At 43.7% G+C, this 7,615-nt stretch overlaps 1 pseudogene; it reads left to right on the top strand.

The window, feature by feature from the left end:
* The first annotated feature begins 164 nt into the window (after positions 1-164).
* Positions 165-2,695, top strand: LOC116472419 (protein N-lysine methyltransferase METTL21D-like; annotated as a pseudogene).
* Positions 2,696-7,615: the final 4,920 nt, after the last annotated feature.

Raw genomic sequence — 7,615 nt, 5'->3', positions numbered from 1 at the left:
CCTGGCTAATTTTTGTATTTTTAGTAGAGACCAGGTTTCACTATGTCGGCCAGGCTGGTCTCGAACTTCTGACCTTGTGATCGCCCACCTTGGCCTCCCAAAGTGCTGGGATTATAGGCATGAGCCACCATGCCCGACCAGCAATGCTCTTTTTAATTTCCAGTATGCAAATGGTAACCAAGTCATATTGATAATGCTTGCAAAATATTTTCATTCTTTCCCTTTTTGTATATTTCCACTGTCACCATATCAATCCTATAATGATATAATTATAGAATATTAGGTTATCAGGGCTCTTAGAAACCATCTAGTATACTAAGGCTACTTCTCTGCGTCCTCTCAGCTATGTCTCCAGAGTACCAGACAAAGCTTAATTATACCACACCTGGGTTTCCCCAGGCCCAAATTCAATCTATCCTGCCTGCTGCTCACAAATGAGTGCTCCCTGCCCACTGTCCCATTCCTCCCCCACCCGCCCTACAGTAGTACCCCATTGGCTACCTTGGCAGGGCTTTCTCAGCTGCTGATCCAACACAACCTCCTACATTTAAAATGAGCCTGGGCATGGTAGCTTATGCCTGTAATCCAAGCACTTTTGGAGGCCAAGGTGGGAGGATCGCTTGAGGCTAGGAGTTCAACACCAGCCTAGGCAACATATTGAGAGCCTGCCTCTACAAAAAATTTAAAAATTCGCTAGGTATGGTTACACGTGTCTGTAGTTCTCAGCTACTCAGGAGGCTGAGGTAGGAGGATCACTTGAGCCTAGGAGTTTGAGGGCAACAGAGTAAGATCCTATCTCAAAAAATAATAATAATACAAATAAAAAGCTATTGTTGCTGGGCAGCGATGGCGACTACGCCAGTCTTCGCTGGAGGGCCCAGTGCAGAGCTTTGTGTGAGTTTTGGAGAAGCGGGATGGCACGGTGCCACCACTACAGCAGTATGGCTTCGGTGGCGTGGGTTGTGTTGTTTGGGACGCTGCCATTGTCCTTTCTAAATACCTGGAAACGCCTGAGTTTTCTGGCAACTGGGCCCACACGCTGAGCCGGCGGTTGGTGCTGGAGCTGGGTTCGGGCACCAGGGCTGTGGGGCGCATGGTCGCTACCCTCGGGGCTAATGTTGTAGTCACCGATCTTGGGGAATTGCAAGACTTATATGAGCACGCATCTTGTCACTGGTTCTGTTCAAGCCAAGGTACTGAAATGGGGGGAAGAAATAGAAGACTTTCCTCCTCCACCCGACTACATACTGATGGCCAACTGCATATACTATGAAGAGTCTTTGGAGCCATTGCTGAAAACTCTAAAAGATCTCAGTGGATTTGAGACTTGTATTATATGTTGTTATGAACAACGAACAATGGGAAAAAGTCCAGATATTGAGAAAAAATATTTTGAGCTCCTTCAGCTAAACTTTGACTTTGAAAAAATTCCTTTGGAGAAACATGATGAAGAGTACCAAAGTGAAGATATTCATATTATATACATCAGAAAGAAAAAATGGAAATTTTCATGATGAAGCCTTTCGTCATCTTACCCAAGCCTCTGACAACCTGGTAAACTAAAGATGTGAATGGAGCATGTGAATACAACATGGGAAGATTGTGTCCACAGATTTTTTCCAGCACGTTTTTAGAGATCCAATGTATAGATGACAACCACCATGGGCTGCCTGCAGTACAAAAAAATCCCTGCCTGCCTGCCTGCCTGCCTGCCTGCCAATGGCCCTGAATCCAGCTTAGGTTACTTAGTTTAGCATCAAGTCCTGCTTACAAGAAATGTTGGGAATCAGTTATTCAAATAAAAATTGGTATTGAGATGAGGCCAAAATCTGCCAAAAAACCAGTGAACCAGCATGACCTTTTACAGGAAACTAGAGATCAATTTCTAAAGAGAACTATCTACTATTATATAATAATGTTTTAAATTCAAACTCGTCAATTTTAGTTTGTCTTCAAAATTTAAAAGGTTTTCATTTTGTACATAATTATGCAGTGTTTATCATGTTTATCTGCCACTTCATTTCTTTTAAAATATCTTTAATACTTAAATGTGCTTTTAATTTTAAAAAGAACTGAGAGATTGTCTTGTATACTTATATTGGCCAAAGTTGTATTCTTTACCTCCACCATACATCTATGTGATTTGATCAGTAAATTACACTGTAATGAGTTGCTAAGAAGACAAATCAGAAGATTGGAGGAACAAAAGATATCTTTACAGATTTTTCATTTGAGAATGGAGTGGGAATAGAAAGACCAGTTTCAGGCTTAAGCACATACGTGGCTCGTGCACTTTTCTTTATGTATATGTTCCAGGAAAATCTGGCTTAAAAATACTGATATTAACTTGTTTACCTGAAACACTGAAAGGTTTCTGAATAACTACAAGTTTAGTTCTATATGTATATACCAAATGAATTTTTATTCTGTGTCTCTCTGTTTTGTTATCATGAAGCCATTTGCTAATATACAATAATCTGTCAAGGACTTTATTCATACCTGTTCCAAAGAGTAGTAACCGGATGGAAGTCTGGTATTTACAGGCATTGGTGCTAGATGGTATATTTTATGTGTTAAAATAAACATTGTTTTTGAGACCCTGAAAAAAAAAAAAAGAACCTGACGTTCAAGTTACATTGGTCTCCTTTCACTGTCTCTCAAACATGCCATGTTTATTTCTGCCTTGATGTCTGTGCTTCAGTTCTGTTTTATTTTATTGTTTTAAAGATGGGGTCTCATCGTGTTCTCCAGGCTGGTCTTGAACTCTTGGGCTCAAGAGATCCTCCCACCTTTGCCTTCCGAAGTGTTGTGATTACAGGTGTGAGCCACTGCACTCAGCCTGATTCTCCCTTGTAATAACTTTACCTTTTCCTTCCTATTCAGATTTCGCCCGTCCCTCAAGACGTCTCCCCACCATGGTTTCTCTATGGTTGGTTCCCTGTGGGGTGGAGCAGAAACCATGTTAGCCGTGTTAGCTGTGTTTTAGGATGCTTGATTGCTCACACACACACACCATCCTCACAGCAATATTGTGTCATGGGTAAGGTCATTCCCCATTTTACAGGTGAAGAAACAAAGGCTCAGAGAGGTAGGGAGAGGCTGGGGCAGGATCTGAGCCCACATCTGCCTGTGCTCTTAATCGTCGCACGGTAAATACTCTCTCCCGGCGCACAGTAAGTGTTTGTAGAAGTCAGCTGAGTTGTTCATGAGCTGTTTCATATATATTGGGGTCTCATCACCCCCAACTGACCATGTTGTGAGGCTTGTGGAACAGAATGAGAGCAGGAAAAACCTCCACTTACGAAGGGTCCACCCTGTGCGAGATTCAGCACCATGTTCAGTAAGTGTGGGGAAATGGCAGGAGATAAAACCAAAGGTGCAAAAGTGGTTGAAACTCAGGGATGGCAGGAGGAAGCAGAGGATTTCTATTTCAGTTATAAGCCTTGTAGTACTCTTTGACTTTTAATACTATGTACAATGTTACTTTGATTAAGAATGAAAGTGAATTTAAACAAATTAAATAGGGAAGTGTGGACTAGTGGACTACCCTTCAGGACTTTGGATATGAAGAGAAGGAAATATAGGGCAATAACTGCCTTATATATTTGTAGTAAGGATTGAACAAACAAGGCATTTACACAATGTTTGGCCTAGAACCAGCAGCAAGAATTGTTATAACATGAAGCAGAACATAGGAACAAGGTTCATCATGGGCTCATTAGACCTGAGAGATGTCATTATAAGAATAGGCTATGAAAATAAGAGATCATTATGGTCACCACCAAAGCAGAAAAATGCTACACCCTCCCCTGTCCCTTCTGCATCCTCCAGATCTTTTTCTCTCTTCCTTCCTTTTCTTCCTTTCTTTTAATAGAGACAGTCTGGCTATGTTGCCCAGGCTGGTCTCAAGCTCCCAGGCTCAAGCAATCCTCCCACCTCAGCCTCCTAAAGTGCTGGGATTACAGGTGTGAGCCACCATATCTGGCCATTTCCTCCACATTTTTCTCTCGACTGAATCCACCCAATAGAGTAATTATCCCTACCAAGGACCCAACACCCCCACATACATAGCCCTTCCCTCTATCCCAACCCATAACCCTGAGAAAAGTTAAACGTCCCTCCCAGGGGCGTAAATGTCCCACATTTTAGTTTCTAGGAAAGGGAGTTTGGAAGGGAATATTGAATCATATTATCAAACTTTCATTCATTCATTTATTCATTCATTCAATGCATATGTATTGAGTGCATGGTATGTGCCAGCCATAGTTCTAGGTATCGAAGACCCAGTGATGAACAAGACAACAAGCTTTACACCTTCAAAATGTTTATATATAATGTCACAATGACCAGAGCAGCTACTTGGGCAGGTAAGGCCTCTGGCAAGGATAATTACCTCCGTTTGCACTGCCTGGTCTGATGCAGTGGAATGAAATAGAAGATATGACCTGTGACATCTGGTCATTCACATCCCCCTGCTTAAGTTACCATCCTTGTACCATATGGCCCTGTCCCCTCGACCACAGCTCTCTGGACCAGTAACAGACATCTGACCCAAGCTGAGCAATTAGATTCTACCCCCAAGAACTTGCCAAAAATTAGATGTGGGAGGTGAGTTGAAAGGTCATTCAGAGTGAGGCCCACAGCAGAAGCCAGAGTTGACACCATGACAAGCCAACATCATGGGCAGGCCAGACTTATGAGGGGCAGATGCTCAGAGTAGGTTGAAGCAAACAGTCTGTCTGCAAAGAGGAAAATGTGGCATCTATGCTGTAGAAGAAACCAGACATCACTGGTCCCCAGGAGGAAAGAGAAAAAGAGAATGAGCAAAAGACTCTTTTTAAAAAGGAGAGAGCAGCTGCCTCAGTATCTGAGAGCTTCCAGACCCAGCTCCAATTTCTACCAGATCGTCCAGTTCATTCTTGGGGGATGTTTTCAACCACAAAATGACTCCTCTGTCCTTCTCTTGAGTTGGTTTGAATAGTTCTTTTTTGTTGTTGTCACTAGGAGAATGTATATTTATATAATAAGTCTATAAGTTGATAAAGTAAATAGTAATTTTCTGAAAGTTTTAAAATTCATTTTCCAAAGGTGGTTTTTTGTTTTGTTTTGTTTTGTTTTTTGACGGAGTTTCACTCTTGTTGCCCAGGCTAGAGTACAATGGTGCGATCTCGGCTCACTGCAACCTCCACCTCCCAGGTTCAAGCGATTTCTCCTGCCTCAGCCTCCTGAGTAGCTGGGACTATAGGCGTGCGCTACCATGCCCGGTTAATTTTTGTATTATTAGTAGAGACGGAGTTTCACCATGTTGGCCAGGCTGGTCTCAAACTCCTGACCTCTGGTGATCCACCCGCCTTGGCCTCTCAAAGTCCTGGGATTACAGGCATGAGCCACCGCGCCTGGCCTCCAAAGGTTTTTTAAATGAATTTTTTGTGTTTGCTGTTTTGTTGTTGTTGTTTCTTTCTTTTCTCCTTTTTTTTTGGCTCTTAGAAAATCTGAGACTTGTGAGTTCAGAGAAAGCAAGGCCAAGACTGGCTGGGATAGGGGTTAGGGGCTTGGTCCTTTGCTGCAGAAAGTGGGGTGCTTAGCCAGGGCCTCTCATCGCCTGGCAATCTTGAGTCAGGGAAGAGGAGGAAGGAGAAGGGATTGCTTGAGGCCAAGAATTTGAAAACAGCCTGGCCAACATGGTGAAACCCCATCTCTACTAAAAATACAAAAATTAGCCAGGGGTGGTGGTACACGCCTGTAGTCCCAGCTACTCAGGAGGCTGAGACAGGAGAATCACTTGAACCTGGGAGGCAGAGGTTGCAGTGAGCTGAGGTGGCACAACTGCACTCCAGCCTGGGTGAGAGAGCCAGACTCCATCTCAAAAACAAACAAACAAAAAAACAGCTATCCATTTGTAAACTGCTGATTTATCTGGGGTATTGTATTAATCCATTCTCACACTGCTATAAAGAAATACCTGAGACTGGACAATTTATAAAGAAAAGAGGTTTGGCTGGGCGCGGTGGCTCACGCTTGTAATCCCAGCACTTTGGGAGGCCGAGGCGGGCGGATCACGAGGTCAGGAGATCGAGACCACGGTGAAACCCCGTCTCTACTAAAAACACAAAAAAATTAGCCGGGCGTGGTGGCGGGCGCCTATAGTCCCAGCTACTCAGAGAGGCTGAGGCAGGAGAATGGCGTGAACCCGGGAGGCAGAGCTTGCAATGAGCCGAGATTGTGCCACTGCACTCCAGCCTGGGTGACAGAGCGAGACTCTGTCTCAAAAAAAAAAAAAAAAGAAAAGAGGTTTAATTGGCTCATGGTTCTGCAGGCTGTACAGGAAGCATGATGCTGGCATCTGCTTGGCTTCCAGGGAGGTTTCAGAAACTTACAATCATGGTGGAAGGTGAAGGGGGAGCAGGCATGTCACATAGTCAAAGCAGAAGTAAGTTGGGGGGAAGATGCCACACACTTTTAAATGACCAGGTCTCACCAGAACTCACTCACTATCACGAGATAGCACCGAGGGGATGGTGCTAAACCATTAATAAGAAATCCACCCCCATGATCCAATTACCTCCCACTGGGCCCCACCTCCAACACTGGGGATTACAACTCAACATGAGATTTGCGTGGAGACACAGATCCAAACCATATCAGGCATTGCCCCTACAAGGTTTTTGTAAAGCATCAGTGATTTCACCATTCTTCCACCCAAGCTTCACCATAAATGTGGTTTGTTCTTCCTTCAATTTTAACAGAATTAATGTTGCTCTCTGATAAAGGCTGTTTTCAAACTGATGTCTTATCCTTTTAGTGCCTCAAAGTAGATCCTGTTCAGACATGTTGTAACAGGTTAGTACCAGTTTATTTTGGTGCAATCCATGGATAGTTTTTTCATAGTATGTGATAATGTTTTTCTTTTTCTTTTTCTCTTTCTTTTTTCTTTCTTTTTCTTTCTCTCTCTCTTTCTCTCCTTTCTTTCTTTCTTTCTTCTTTTTTTCCTCTCTTTGTCTCCTTCTCTCTTTCTCTTTTCTTTTCTTTTTTTTTCTGAGACAAAGTCTCACTATGTTGCCTGGGCTGGTCTTGAACTCCGGGGCTCAAATGATCCTCTTGCCTCACCCTCCCAAAGTGCTGGAATTACAGGTGTGAGACACTGCACCTGGCCTGTAATATGCATTTTCCATGAACTTTTTGAAGACCCCTCAGCCAGGCATGGTGGCTCATGCCTGTAATCCCAGCACGTAGGGAAGCAGAGGCAAGAGGATAGTTCACCTGTCTGAGCAACATAGTGAGACCCCATTCTCAATTAAAAAAATAAATTAATAAGAATGAAGACCCCTCATATATTTACCAGACCAGAAACACCAACCTCGAGAGTCTTGCTTACCTCTACTGTGTGTGTGTGTGTGTGTGTGTGTGTGTGTAGGCAGGTAGGAGAGAATCTCCTGGCCAACCAACAAAGAGAGATTAGAGAGCCTACCTGCCCTTCCCCACTCACCCCCACAAAAAGGACTGACAGAGAGCTTCGCAAAGATACAGACTCAGAGGAATGGAGACTGTAGAGGCCTACACCGTGGGAAGGGGGCAAAGGGCTCTCCCAGCCCCTACCAGAGGCCATGAGGAAGGG

The sequence above is a fragment of the Hylobates moloch genome, unplaced genomic scaffold, assembly GCF_009828535.3.
Source record: "Hylobates moloch isolate HMO894 unplaced genomic scaffold, HMol_V3 SCAFFOLD_8, whole genome shotgun sequence".
Classification (NCBI taxonomy): Eukaryota; Metazoa; Chordata; class Mammalia; order Primates; family Hylobatidae; genus Hylobates; species Hylobates moloch.
Note: the sequence above shows the minus strand (reverse complement) of the source record. Positions and strands in the feature narration are given on the sequence as shown.